Here is a 12,969-nt window from a genome sequence, read left to right as displayed (position 1 = left end):
CAAGGCACCGACCTCGCGAACCTTCGCGACGCGGTCGGCATGCTGGCCCACCGTTGCGAAACCTTCGACGCCCGCGTAAATAGCCTCTACTCGCATGGCGCGCCGGCGGTCGATCCGACCGCAGCCGCGATCGGAATGCCACCCCCGGGGTTCTCAGCACGGGAGCCCAGTCTGCCTCACCCCAGCCAGTATGGGGGGCCCGTTTATTCACCACTGCCGGTTAATTTTTGTCCAACAGCCGCAGACGTACGCGCACGAGAGTACAAAGATAGCATTCATGATGAGTCTCTTGACTGGCCCAGCGAGTGCATGGGCCATGGCCGTGAGCAATGCCCGTCCGGAAATCCGGTCCTCGTTCCCCGCGTTTTTGGCTGAATTCCAACGCGTGTTTCACCACCCCATTCGGGGAAAGGAGGCTGGAATGGAATTACTGGACTGCACCCAGGGGAATCGGTCGGTGGCCGATTACTCCATCGCCTTCCGCATTCGCGCGGCAGAGAGCGGCTTTGACGACTGCGCTCTACGGACCGTGTTCCGCAGGGGGCTGAACTCCTCCCTGAAGGACGAGCTGGCCGTCCGCGAGGACGCCGCGTCACTGGAAGAGCTCATCAGCCTGGCCATACGACTCGACAACCGCCTGCGGGAGCGACGTTGAGAGAGAGCGGCCGAGCAGCGAGTTTTCGAGCCAGCACCCCCCCGGCGCTGGGAGCCCCCGCCGGTCGACGAACCCATGCAGCTAGGAGCCAATCGCTTGGACGACGACGAACGCCAGCGACGGCGCCGATCGGGTGCGTGCTTCTACTGTGGATTACAAGGTCATCGAGTGGCCGCCTGCCCGGGACGACGGTCACGCCGGACTTCCACCCCGCTCCGCGGGGACCAATGTGAGTCGGCAGCTGCTGCCTCCGGCAATCCCCCTCATTCCGGGGGGGCGACCCCCAGCTCAGAGACGCATGGATTACTACGCCGAGACTCTAAGAGCGTCACGAGACTGGTGGTCGAGGGGGAGGTAATGGGCCTGACGGCCAGCATCCGCGTCCGGGCATTGATCGACTCTGGGGCCGACGACTGCTTTATCGACTCCGGCTTAGTGGAAAAACTAGGTTGCACGGTTTCGGAGCTCGGCAAGTCCGAGCGGGTTTGCGATCTCGACGGGCGTCTCCTGGCCGATATCAGATGGGTAACGCAGCCACTAACCCTTAAGCTATCAGGAAATCATATCGAGACACGCTCGTTTTTTGTTATGCCGTCCAGGGCGGCGCCCATCGTCCTCGGTATCCCCTGGTTGCAGGCACACAATCCCCTGATCGACTGGGGACGGATGGCCATTCAAAACTGGAGCCCGTTCTGCCATGCCCAGTGCCTCCGTTCGGCGGAGGAGGGTCTCCGGATTCCGCCCGCGCCGGCCGAAAACATTAACTTGACTAACGTTCCCGCGATTTACCACGACCTCCGAGCTGCATTCAGCAAGGAGAGGGCGAAGTCGTTGCCGCCGCAACGCCCGTACGCTTGCGCCATAGACCTCGTTCCGAACGGTCCGCTGCCGTCCGCGCGCCTGTATAAGGTCTCCCAGCCAGAGCAATCCGCCATGAAAGAGTACATCACTGAGTCTCTGGCCGCCAGGCTAATCAGACCTTCCACGTCCCCGATAGGGGCAGGACTTTTCTTCGTTGAGAGAAAAGATAAAACCCTACGGCCCTGCGTAGATTACAAGGCCTTAAACGAGATCACGGTCAAGAATCGCTACCCGCTAGACTCCGCTTTCGCCCCTTTGCAGCAAGCCGTAATATTCACCAAGTTGGATCTTCGCAGCGCGTACCACCTCGTGCGTATCCGCGCGGGGGACGAGTGGAAAACGGCGTTTAAGACCCCGCTGGGGCATTTCGAATACCTGGTCATGCCGTTCGGGTTGTCCATTGCTCCCGCCGTATTCCAGGCCTTTATTAACGATGTCCTGCGGGACTTGCTTAATGTAACCTGTTTCGTATACTTAGATGACATCTTGATCTTCTCGCGCACCGCGGAAGAGCACCAGTTACACGTTCGGGCCGTCTTGCAGCGCCTCCTAGAGAACCGGTTGTATGTGAAAGCCGAGAAGTGCGAGTTCCACCGGAATTCAATACAGTTTTTGGGGTTCATCATAGAGGATGGGCAGATCAAGGCTGACCCGTCCAAGACGCGCGCCGAAGTGGACTGGCCGCCGCCGGCAAACCGCAAACAACTACAAAGATTTTTGGGTTTCGCAAACTTTTATCGGAGATTCATTAAGAACTACAGCCGCCAGGCGCTTCCCCTCACTCGCCTTACTTCCACCAAGACCAAGTTCGCTTGGGACGACCAGGCCGAGACCGCGTTCCAGAGACTAAAACAAGCATTCACGAACCCCCCAGTACTGCGTCATCCTAATACCGAATTTCCTTTAGTTGTAGAGGTGGACGCGTCCGACTCAGGAGTGGGGGCGGTCCTTTCCCAGCGCTCTCCAGTCGACCAGAGACTCCACCCCTGCGCCTTCTTCTCCCGCCGACTCAGCGCCGCCGAGGCTAACTACGACGTGGGAAACCGAGAACTGTTGGCGGTGGTGCTAGCTCTGCAGGAGTGGCGGCACTGGTTGGAGGGCACTACCACACCATTCCTGGTCGACACCGATCACAAGAACCTTTCCTACATAAGCACCATAAAGAGACTTAACCCCCGCTGGCGCGCTGGTCCCTCATCTTGAGCCGTTACAACTACACGCTGACGTATCGACCGGGATCAAAGAACACCAAGCCCGACGCCCTATCACGCATCCACGACCCGGTAGCCGAGGAAGGGGGGCCGGATAGCGTGGTGCCCAGAGACCGCCTGGTGGCTTCCCTGCAGTGGGAAGTGGAACAGCAGATTCGGGGGGCCCGGGAAGAGGCCGACCAACCCCCCGGTTGCCCAAAGGGACGGTTGTACGTGTCGGTTTCGCACCGCGCGGAGGTATTGAAATGGGGACACGCATCGAAGGTGGCTTGCCACCCAGGGGTGCGCCGAACGCATGGTCTCATCGCCCAACGTTTTTGGTGGCCGGCCCTGGGGAAAGACGTCACGGAATACGTCCAGGCCTGTCCCACGTGTGCATCCAGCAAGGCGTCGCATCAGCCCCCGGCGGGGCAGCTGCGGCCATTGCCCATCCCTTCCCGGCCGTGGTTGCACATCGCGATGGACTTCGTCACGGGCCTCCCGGCTTCCAGGGGCAACACCGTCGTCCTGACTGTCGTTGACCGCTTCTCAAAGTCCGCCCACTTCATCGCCTTGCCGAAGCTGCCCTCCGCCTTGGAGACTGCCGACCTGCTAGTCTCGCACGTGTTCAGGCTTCATGACATCCCCGAGGACATAGTGTCGGACCGAGGCCCCCAGTTCATCTCCAAGGTGTGGAAACGCTTTTGCCAGTCCCTGGGTGCCACCTTGAGCCTGTCATCCGGCTACCACCCCCAGTCAAACGGACAATCAGAACGCACCAACCAAGACCTGGAAGCAGCCCTCCGTTGTGTCTGCCTTGATCGACCATCCTCTTGGGCCGACCATCTCCCATGGGTGGAGTACGCACACAACACCCTGATCTCATCTGCCACCGATTGTTCCCCCTTCATGACAGCCTACGGCTACCAGCCCCCGCTCTTCCCTACTCAGGCGGGGGCGGAAGAAGTTCCCTCCGTCCAGCGCCACCTCAAGAGGGCACACCGCGTCTGGAAGGAGGCCAGGGCAGCCCTTACCCGCACGGCCGAGCGCAACCGGCGCATAGCGGACCGCCGTCGGCGTCCAGCCCCATCATACCAAGTGGGGGACAGGGTGTGGCTGTCCACTCGCGACCTCAACCTGGCGGGCTCGTCACGAAAGCTGGGCCCGCGCTTCGTGGGTCCATTCGAGGTCGAGTCCATCCTAAACCCCGTCTCAGTCAGGCTCAAGCTTCCCCCCACAATGAGGATTCATCCCGTGTTCCACGTCTCCCTCATCAAGCCGGCCCTCTCCAGCCCTCTGGCCCCCTCCACCACCACCTAGGATCGTCGACGGTGACCCTGTCTACACGGTTCGAGAGATCCTGGACTCCAGGCGCAGGGGGCGAGGAGTACAGTACCTGGTCGAATGGGAGGGCTACGGTCCGGAGGAGCGCCAGTGGATCCCCCGCTCCTGGATCGTGTGTCCATCTCTCGTCCGCGATTACCACGCCGCTCATCCGGAGAGACCAGGTGGTCCGCCAAGAGGCGTCCGTTGAGGGGGGGAACTGTCACGATCCGTGTCTGTCATGCCATGTGCTTTTGTTTTGACAGCTGTGGGGGCGTTCCCCCAGCGATCGTCTCGGGCCAGGCCGTCAGCAGCTGCGGGACGCGCCCACCAGCTCCACACCGGACTCCTATTCACTCACTGATTGCATACACTATTTAAGACACTTACACTGACTCCCCAGCGTCGGATCGTTATCCCACATCGCTCACGTTCATGTCCCATGCTCTTGATCGCACACTTGTTATTAGTTCTCTTGCTACTGCCTGTTTTGAGTTGTTTTTCCCGCCAGCTACTGCTCTGTGCGTTTTCTGTTCTTTGCTTCCCGATTGGAATCCTCTTACCCTTGTGCGGTAAGCTATTTGCGTTTTGGTTTCTTTCCCTTGCCTTTTGCAAGCGCTTTTCGTTCCTCCTTACTGCCTTGCTCCCTAGTGTGATTTTCCGCCAGCGCCCTTGTTTATCCCTCGTTCGATAGTTAAGTTCCATAGTCGCTATAGCCGATAGCCCCGGTTGATTCACGATTGCATATTGGAGATTGTCTATTTGATTATTAATAAATATCTTTGTATAACCCATTTTCCCGTGTCTGCGCTTGGAGAGTCCTGCTCAATCCACCAGCACTGCTGGTGGATCATAACAGTCTCTCACTGTGAGGCCATCGTGCTAACCAGTCGGCCACCGTGCCACCACAGAGCAATTAAATCATCCTAAATCATGTCCACATAAAAATGTAATTGAGCTAGTGCATCTTTTATTTTATTTGTCATTCGAATAATGCAATTATCCACATGCGGGATATAGACCAATTGCGTCTATTGGAACTCTATTAGAAGCATGTGATACAAATCAGCAGCATTGTACATAGAGCACATGGTTGTGTTTAGGTTAGGAGAGAAATCAAAGGAATCCAGTGCAAGGCCAACGGGAAATGTGAAAACAGGCACATTGTTGTTTAGTAGCCATATGCTGAGTTATTATGATCAAAAGGGAATGCAGAAACACACAATGTTGATCTTTAAACTATTTTTTTTTTGTTATTTAATATAGTTGTGCCCTTGACTTTTTCGAGATCTTTTCTTTCAAACGTCTTTATTACTTTTCAAAACCACAATGACAACAATCACAATGAATCACATAATTATCCATTTTTATTCTTTTAACAAAACAAACCTCCGGATTCCGGAACAGCGAACACACACACACCCCTCCACCCACACACACAAACACACACACCCCCCCACACACGCACGCACGCACACACAATAAATTGTACATACAATACTCATATAAAGTAAAGGAAACATGCAACAAAACAACATAATCCCAAAATGACCCGTAACTAATATACCATCCACTCATAATAATTTTAAAAAAAGATGGCAGCTTACTACTCATAAAGAGCAGTAGTAGGTTTCTCAAAGAAAGTCAGGAAGGGACCCAAGCCTTGTAGAATCCATTTCCAGTGCCTCATACCGTGAATCTTATTTTTTCCAAGTCCATACATTGCATTATGTCCCTTAACCAGTGTGCATGAGAAGGGGGAGTCGGTTCTTTCCATCTCAACAAAATACATCTGGCAAATGAGGATGAAAATGAGAGCAGTCTTTGTGCAACACGCGATAGGCCAAGGTCTGGGGCAACCCCAAAGATGGCAGTCAAGGAGTTTGGCTCAATAAAACAAGATAGGACCTTAGATAATGTCTGGAAGACTAATTTCCGTAAAGTAGTTAGAGAGGGCCAAGAACAAAACGTGAACAAAGGTAGCAGCTTTGCCACAATATCTGTCATGTCGGGGACGCAGTCGGATGAATATGTGCCAGTTTAGTTTTGGAAAAGTGGACTCGGTGAACCGCTTTAAGTGCATGGCGAGCGCACATTGACGATGAATGGACCTGGTTAAAAACGGAATCCCAAACATCGTCTGTGAAAGTGAATTGTAATTCATGCTCCCAGACAGCTTCAATGGCATCCAAAGATGGAGAATGCAGTTTGCAAATTAAGTTCTAGAGTTTAGGCAACATAACTTTGGTCGTGGGATTGATAGAAAAAAGCATGAAGGGTATTATCCGGAGGTTTATGAGGAAAACGTGGTGTCTCACTTTGCACAAAATACCTGACCTGAAGATACCTAAAAAAATGTGATGGCGCAATTCCGAATCTTTCTTTCAAATCAGAAAAACTGAAAACGATCCCGTCTGAATACAAATCTGCAAAGCTTCTCAGACCTTGTTCCTTCCAAACCCAAAAGCCTGCTGATGGAGTGAATAAGTGATGGGCTGCAATTGGGCTCAAAAGTGAGAACGCATGAAGACCAAGGGTTTTCCTAAATTGGGACCAAACTTTTAGGGCTTGTTTGACAACTGAGCCACCGAGGGAAACAGAGCACATAATTGGAAGGGAGGAACCTAACAGTGCGGGCAACGAGACCCGAGCACCCCCATAATGAGCCTTCATAGACACTCAGATTGGAGGTGACGGATAAAAACGAAAATGCCGCCTGTAAAGTAGATCTCAGATGTTAGCAGCCCAATAATAGTACTGAAAGTTTGGCAAAGCCATTCCAACTGACTGCTTAGGCTGTTGAAGAAAAGGCCTTCTCAGTCTAGGTTGTTTACCATTCCAAATAAAAGACTGAATTAAAGAGTCCAGAGATTTGAAGAATGACTTAGGAGCCAAAATAGTTAGGCACTGAAACAGATACAGAAATTTAGGAAGAAACGTCATTTTAACAGAGTTAATCCTACCTATAAGCGACAACAGCAATGGGGATGACTTAAATAAAAGCCGCTTTGACTGCTAAAGTACGGGAAAAAATTAACTGCACAGAGCGAGACCCGATGTTCAAAACCACCCCTGTGAATGCCCTGAATCTGTCTGCTGTTACAAATTGAGATTGCAAGTGGTTCGATTGCTAAGGCAAACAGTATGAGGCTTAAAGGGCAGAACAGCAATTATTTATTTATTTATTTTTGTTTGGACTTGTGATCTTAAACTTGAGATACAGAGGTTGTCGGGAGGCAGTTGAGTTGACTCTCAACAAGTGAGAGATTGAATAAAGTGTAACTTACCTTAGCTAAATTTCATCAACAGTCACCTCAGTGCAACATAGTCGGATTATATTGTGCACCTGTAAAAGTTAATAGTGCCGTGTTTAACGACCTCTCTCCCGCTGCAATGATCAATTTAATTTTACAAATGTGATACATGTGTAAGGATTGGATAAGCGTTATGCCAATTGCTCCATGAGAGAACAAATGTAGTGATAAGTATGTATTTGAAAAAGATGAGTTTGTCGTGAAGAACGGTTACAGTGAAATGTTTTAGATGATTAGTCTAACAAGTGACAGTTGGTGCCATAAGATGCTGCATGAGCGAAAATAGGGAAATAGGCGCTGATCGCTGTGCAGATGGTGTGACACGCAGGCACACACACACACACACACACACACACACACACACACACCCACACACAGGCTCACAAACATCAATATAGGTGTTAGAAACATATCGCACAGGGAAAGTTTGGGACGGCTACAATGCTACTGTAACAATTAATGTATTGAGAAGAACATAAAAAAATAACAAAAAAATACATAAAAAAAAATACAAACAGATGGTACAATTTCCCCTAAAACAACAGTCAAAAAAAGTCTCTTTCCAATGTCCTTTGAGATGATGGTTAACACCATATAATCAGTTACAAACAAAAGAACTGGCATTCATCACTATGTCATCCCAGTATTAAATTGGAGAAAACAATCCCATGGCCGCCTGAAATGACCATTACGGTACCTATCTTTATTTCAGAGAAATATTTGGTAGTTCTGTTCTGTCTCCCAAAAGGCATTCTTGGTGATACAGGTATTGAAAAATCCACCCATTTCCCGATGTGGCGTAGGACTTTTTACTGAAGCTTGCAGTCCCAAATTGCGTTTAAAAAAGTTCCTGCATCTGACCGACATTTACAGCATCTATTATTAGTCAATAAAGTCAACCTATGAAGTTTAGAGGGGTAATATAAAACCTATGTATCAATTTATATTGAAAAATGTAACAAAACAACCTAAAACAACAGTCTGTTATAAACAAATGAGCAAATACATATATATATTGAACATACTTTGCCGAGCCTCTCTAACATACTTCGTGGTATTTGAGTATTTAGCCACTCCTCTTCACCCAAGCTAAATTCTAGGTTCCTTTGCCAGAAGACTTTTACATGACTTTTTGGAGCTGGTAAAAGGCATTCTAACATTTAGGTTACATAGTTTCAAAAACCTCCTTACTGTATTTTCCTTTTCAGTAAAGCAACTTTTCTTTTTTTGGTTTTCTTTTTATGCTTGCTGCCAAACATCGCCTGTCCAGTGGAGCTTTGGCTGCGCTGCCGGCCGTGTGTCCTCCGACGAGGCGTTAACCAACAACTTTTGAGAGCGCTTCCCAGAACTCGCCTATCGGAGGAGCTACGCACACCTGCAACTCCCACAAGGATAGCATAACTAAATGCCCAGTAGTTGACGAACAAAACGTTTATTCTGAGGGAGCAATTTCTTCACAATGACTTGGTTTTCCTCTGCTTGATGGAGACTTGGACCAACGCCGGTGAGTGCAGTGTGATGCTTGATGCTGCATGTTCTTACTTGAGAAGGAACAGCAAATATTTTTTAAAAACAGTTTTGAATGCAAACCGTGTATATTGGCCACGATCACCAGCTTCGAAAGTGAAGTCGGCATTGCTGCACCTGTGCTCTGTAGTGTCATTTACCGACCTCCTAATTACAAGTAGTTTCTGAATAATTTTTCAAATCTTCATGCCGAAATTATGCTAAAATATGATCATATCCTGTTGATGTGTGCTGTCCTGAAAATGGACTGGCAAGGGACTTTTTGAGACGCATTTGGTGCAATGCATGTCTGGCCCTACTCACAAAAAGAGACATACGTTAGACCTTGTGCTTACTTTTGGTTTATCAATCTCAAATTTAAATGTGTTGGTCAATGTGATTTCTGATGACATGAATGTGTTCTTTGATGTAGTGTTTTTGCAACCACCATATTTTTAACCCCCTCACTGCTAGTCGGTTCTCTGAAGCCTTTGATCAGCTCTGTGTTCCCTCAACAAACATCAATTCTTGGTTACACTATTCATGTTGAAATATTTTGGATTATGTGGCTCCCTGAAACATTATGGGGCCAAACGTAAGACTGGAGCCATGGTTTAATGTAAGAACTCGTGCAGCTAAACAAGAATGCCGCAAAGCTGAACGCAGGTGGAAAAAAGACAGGCTGCAAGTCTCATATCAAATCTTAAAAGACTGCTGGCACAGATATCAAAACAAGGTGAAAGTGTCAAAGATGGAGTACTTGTCCACTCTTATTCAGGCAACTTGTCATAATCTGCAAACTCCATTTCAAACTATCGATTCTGCACTTAAACCCCAACAGCCAAATTGCAAAGACTCGTCCCCTGAAATGTGTAATACATTTTTGCAGTTTTTTATGAACAAGGTTGCAACATCACGGACTCTTATTTCGAATACTACATTCGACCTCTCCGTACACGTTCCTTGTTCCGCAGTGTTAGATTCCTTTGACGCAATCTCCTTGTCATCTTTGGAGGATGTGGTTCACCATATTAAGCCATCTGGCTCACCACATGACGCCATCCCTCCTCATTTCTTTAAATAAGTTCTCCCAAGTGTTGGCGAATCGGTTTTGGCCATTAACAACAGCAGTCTCTCTCCTGGTGTAGTCCCCTAACATTTTAAACATGTGGTGGTAGAACCCGTGCTTAAGAAACCTGGCCTTGATCAAGGTGTACAGTCAAATTTTAGACCCATTTCCAAATTGGCTTTCATTTCTAAAATTTGGGAAAACGTGGCGCACATGCAGTTAAGATCCAATTTGGATGAACACAACGCTATGAAGGTTTTCCAGTCAGGTTTTAAGAAAATGCATAGAACAGAATCAGCCCTGTTACGAGTGTTAAACGATATTCTTCTGGCAAACGACACTGGAGACTATGCATGCCTTGTCTTGTTAGATCTACCTGCAGCGTTTGACACGGTGGACCACAATATTCTTCTGGCTCGTTTACAGCACCACGTGGGCATCAGTGGTAGCACTCTAGAATGGTTTAGATCCTATTTGACTGGCAGGACCTCTGTGTTCGCCTAGGTTGCACTGAGTCTAGCCCTGCCCCTTTGTCGTACGGTGTCCCACAAGGTTCCGTTTGTATGTCCCGCTGAGCAAAAAAGACCACTTTTTGTCCTGCTTAGAGAATATCAAAATCTGGATGTCACTTAACTTCCTGAATTACAATGAAAAGAAGACAGAGGTTATGTTATCACATTGTGTAAATGTGTTTGGCAAGGGGTGTATCGATTTTAATTTGCAAGGGTGTACTGTTTAGACACCACTCAACTAATGCAACCTTATTGTTACAGGGGAAATCTAGTCCGTTCCCATAACTTTAGTTAATATCAACGGTCCTAACTTTGATCACCCCATCTTCTTTTGGACAGTGTTTTCCTTCATGAATAATTTCTCACATACTAATTTGATTATAGGAGGAGACCTAAATTGCACCTTGGATCCTTACTTGTGTAACCCCTCTAAAAAGTACAGTTGATTTAACTATTGTTATTTTAGTTTTATGGTTAATATTTTTGTTTTAATGCCTTGAGTTTAATGAGAAATGTTTGGAAATGACTGTAGTATTTTAAAGTAGTCACTAGATGGCACTTTGTGTACCGTTATCTCGCCAATACGGCAATATTGTCGTTGCATGCTGGGATTGTTACGCCGTTATGTAAAGCCATTTCTAACCAAAGCACACAGCCGTAAGAGGAGCTGAGAATATTTTTGCAAAGAATACTGGTATATTTTGTATTTTTGGAGTCTATTAATTGAGACGCCGTTGAGGGAGAGTTCCAGATTACTCTGACCGGAGGATTGCTTTTGCTTGTTTGTGATTTACTTCGGTGATTTTTCTTTTAACATGCTATGTTGCTGATACTAGCGATTGTCTCATGGACTTTTTTTTGTCCCTGTAGCTTTATAATTCTAAGGTCTTTAGTTATTTGTCGTCATCTAAAACCAATTGGAGTCAACTATACTTGTGTTAGACACGTTCTGTTTCGTAAGTATATTGATATTTAAGTTTTGGAATACAGTAATTGATTTTTTTTATTTGATGATTTTTATTTGATGATTTAAGTAAAAATACTTAAAAGGAAAGAAGAGAAAAATGAATGTCATAAGCACAGTCTACATGTTCAATAGGGAGTAGGAAGAAGTAGAGCACTTATCTGGTCCTACCCCCTGTTCTCAGTGCATTTTTACTTAATTTAAATCTAATACAATAGATCGTCCATATAAAATCTAATAATATATAAAAATATTTATATTATACTCAGTGTCATACATAATACAGATTTCACATTTTAGGCAATTTACTTACTTACATTTGGTCTATATAGTCTTTTCGTACTTTAATTTTGAACATGTTTTTGAACACATTAAGTGATTTACATCTTTTCAGGTCCGTTTCAAAGTCATTCCACAGAATTACACCTTTTACAGAAACACACCTAAGCCTAATATCTGTTCTTGGTTTAGGTTTTTTATACAAACTTGTGCCCCGTAAGTTGTACGAAGTTCTCTAATCTTGTTGCACACTGAGTACAATGACAATAAAGATATATTCTAAATGATTGCCCCAAGTTTATGACTGTAAATATCACAATATATTGATTTCTGATACGCCCCTATCACATTCTCACTTAATTTCAACGGTTTACACTCCTCCCATTCACCTTGGAGGAGGGACCCTTGGTTGGTCAAAGACCCCCGATTTTTGCAGTACCTAACAGGAGCAAATGGAAGTATTTTTCTAAAATTAATAATACACCAGAAACCTGAAAAGGGTAAGGATTTGGAGGAGGTGGGAGGGTATCGGCCTATCTCCCTTCTTAATGTGGATCAGAAAATACTTCCTAAAAGTCTGGCAAATAGACTTAGCAAGTATATTGCCATGTTGGTGCACTCTGACCTATCTGGATTTATACCCGGAAGGAACTCTGCCTCCAACCTCAGACACCTTTTTAACATAATGTACCATATTCTTCCTAACATAGATCTCACAGTTGTTTCCCTGGATGCAGAAAAGGCATTTGACCAAGTTGAGTGGCATTACCTATTTGCGGTATTGGATACATTTAATCTGGGGGATACCTTTGCCGCTTGGATAAGATTATTGTACAAGAGTCCCCAGGCCCGTATACTGACTAATGGAATGACGTCGTCCCACTTTGATCTGTCTCGTGGTACTTGACAGGGATGCCCACTCTCTCCACTTCTTTTTGCTTTGGTTATGGAGCCCCTCACCAGACTCCAACGCAGTCTCCCTGCTATGTTTGACAAAATAAATCTTTTTGGAACCTTTTCTGGTTATAGGATTAACTGGACCAAAATCGAATTGATTCCCATGAATAACAAACGGTTCCGGTGCCGCGCGAGTGGCTGCCTGTTTACAGCAGCGTGGCTCACTATTGAGCCTTTTTCGTGTGTTTTTTCCCTTTATCCTGTTTTATTTTATTTTACCTCATCGCAGCAATGGACATCAAACTTGCGGTGGTTTTACTGCTGTTGGGGGCTGTTTTTTGCGCGATCGTGTCCGGAGACGAAACTCGGAGCTACGGATCGATCGTGTACTCAAGAGAT

The 12,969-nt window shown here is 47.2% G+C and overlaps 1 protein-coding gene and 1 long non-coding RNA gene across 7 annotated transcripts in view; one reads left to right on the top strand and one right to left on the bottom strand.

Moving 5' to 3' along the window:
* LOC148325142 (solute carrier family 53 member 1-like) overlaps window positions 1-12,969 on the bottom strand; it is a 280,462-nt gene that overhangs the window by 83,095 nt on the left and 184,398 nt on the right. The gene's annotated exons all lie outside the window — the stretch shown is intronic.
* Window positions 1-12,969, top strand: part of LOC148325147 (uncharacterized) — a 53,585-nt gene that overhangs the window by 13,392 nt on the left and 27,224 nt on the right. Inside the window, exon 2 of the long non-coding RNA XR_015846153.1 lies at window positions 8,614-8,847. This is a non-coding gene — a long non-coding RNA (uncharacterized LOC148325147). The remainder of the gene's footprint in view (window positions 1-8,613; window positions 8,848-12,969) is intronic.

The sequence above is a fragment of the Idiotropiscis lumnitzeri genome, chromosome 12 (genome assembly GCF_059441095.1).
Source record: "Idiotropiscis lumnitzeri isolate Australia: NSW breed Sydney's pygmy pipehorse chromosome 12, RoL_Ilum_1.0, whole genome shotgun sequence".
Taxonomy (NCBI): domain Eukaryota; kingdom Metazoa; phylum Chordata; class Actinopteri; order Syngnathiformes; family Syngnathidae; genus Idiotropiscis; species Idiotropiscis lumnitzeri.
The sequence above is the reverse complement of the archived record's forward strand: the minus strand, read 5'-3'. Positions and strand labels throughout refer to the sequence as shown.